This window comes from Triticum dicoccoides, chromosome 7B (assembly GCF_002162155.2).
Source record: "Triticum dicoccoides isolate Atlit2015 ecotype Zavitan chromosome 7B, WEW_v2.0, whole genome shotgun sequence".
Classification (NCBI taxonomy): domain Eukaryota; kingdom Viridiplantae; phylum Streptophyta; class Magnoliopsida; order Poales; family Poaceae; genus Triticum; species Triticum dicoccoides.
Window position 1 is genome coordinate 459,261,847 of NC_041393.1, and position 2,548 is coordinate 459,264,394.

A 2,548-nucleotide genomic window follows, 5' to 3' on the forward strand; every position below is an offset into this window, starting at 1 on the left:
CCATTCCAGATTGTATTTCAGAGGAAGATAACTCTTCAGATGGGGATTCAGAGGGAGCCGACCACTCCTCTTTACCACTTGAGGTGTTTGCTCTAACCTGTCATGCTGATGTTGGTCATATCATGCATATGGCGCCTCGCATTGCTTACATTATACATCTTATATGTCATCATCTTAGTTTAGATTTGCTTTATGTGAATGCCACCTGTTTGGTTTCTATATCATACTCCCATCGTTCCTAAATATTTGTCTTTTTAGAGATTTCAACAAGTGACTACATACGGAGCAAAATGAGTGAATCTACACTCTAAAATATGTCTATATACATCTGTATGTGGTAGTCCATTTGAAATATCTAAAATGACAAATATTTAGGAATGGAGGGAGTATATGGGAATTATGCAATGCCATCTACTTTAGCCAGGCATCATATACGTGAATCATGCAATGCCATCCTGTTTAGCCAGTCATCGTATATGTGAATTGTATCATGCCATATTTTTTTCATAATGTATTCCATTTGTCAACAATGTTTATACATTCATCTACTCTTCCTGTGCAACAGCCATTTGAGTCGGTCATGGGAAAATCTGGAGTGAAAACAAGGTCTTCTGAGCAGTCAGTGCTACCTGTCGATGCAAATTTCTTGTTGGTTACAGATAGCTCCTCAGAGGAGGATTCAGAGATAGATGATCAGTCATATTCCCCCCCTGAGGTGCATGCTCTAACTTGGTAGGGTTATATTGCTCATATCATGCATATGGTGTCTTGCATTGCCAATTCCATCTGCTTAGATTAGACATGCTTTGCGTGAATGCCTCCTGTTTGCTTTTTATATCAGATATGTGAATTATGCAATGCCATGTTTTTTAGCCAGTTATCATATATGTGAATTATGCACCGCCATGTAGCCAGGCATCATATATGTGAATCATCTCATGCCATTTTTTTCATTACGTATTCCATTTGTTGACAATCTGTGTATATTGAACTACTCTTCATGTGTATCAGCCATTTGAGCCGGTTATGGAAAAATATGGAGTGAAAACAAGGTCTTCAGAGCAGGCAATGGTACCTGTTGAAGCATATATCTCGATGGTTACAGGGATCTCCTCAGAGGAGGATTTAGAGACAGATGACTAGTCCTATATCCCACCTGAGGTGTATGCTCTAAGTTGCAATGTTTATATTTATCATATCATGCATATGGTGTCTTGCATTGCTTAGTTTAGACATCATATGCACAATATTGAATTCCATCTGCTTAGTTTAGATATCATACATGTGAGTGCCAGCTGCTTAGTATATGAATCAATTATGTCAATTATATCATGCCATCCTGTATACTTAGACAACATGTATGTGAATTATTTCATCGCAACCTATTTTAGAAAGACATCATATAGTTTTGTCATGTCATCCTATTTAGATACTCATCATATGTTGAATTATGCCATTATATCCTGTTAAGTTATCCATCATATATCTGAAACTGTGTCATGCTATCCTGTTTAGTTAGGCATCATATATGTGAAATTGTGTCATGCTGTCCTGTTTGGTTAGACAATATATATGTGAATTACCACATCTATCTATCATACAATGTCTGTAAGTTCAATTTCTTTTCTTGTTTATCAGCCATTTGAATTGGAGGGGGTGATGGCAGTATCTAAGGGAGCAAAAACCCGTTCTTCACAAAAGACAGTGCTACCCGTCGATGCAGATAGAACCATGGTTGTACTGGCCCACAAACTAGCCCCACAACACATAATCGAGACTCTTCCAGATTGCACACTTACACCGTTGGGCAGAGAACCAGCTACAACCCATCTAACCGCAGCCCCAGCAGATAGTAACCCATTTCTAGTTGACAAAGCACCATGTCCACCACAGAGTACCCCCACACGAGCAGTTTGTAAAGCAACTGCAGTGCCCAAAGCACGAAGACCACCACAGCTAATCCAAACTCCATGTTTAAAGTAGAAGAGCAACTGTTCTCAGGTCAGATTTCGTAGCTATGGTCCATACTCCTTTGCTGTTGCATCACTGTATTTACTCATACCAACTACTTTCAAATTTAAAGGATCCAACTGAAACTCCAATGCCGCAACAGGTATGTTTTAAACCTATTTCTTTAACTGGATTGTTGTTCTAACTTCTTTCTCTATGGTGATTCCAGTTTTAGTTGTATAAACAATTATGTTCTCATGTGATGCACATTACAAGTGTTGCCAATTATGTGTAGTTTCTCACACTTATATTCTGTCTATGCTGCTGTGTCTTAAAAATATATGAGTTGAAATGTGTCTCTATCTTGATTAGGCAACATAAACTAGAATGATATGGACAATACAGTTACCATAGTACATAGATATATGTTTGTTTCATGTTGTTATCATGTCCACCTTACTACTGAACCGGTTTACCAAAATGAGTTTCATATACTACATGCTAAACTTGTGATGTGTCTGCTTGTTTCTTTTGTAGTATGCAAACAAAATATTGGAGAAGAGCACCCCACTATGCAATGGTAGAGAAAGTAATGCAG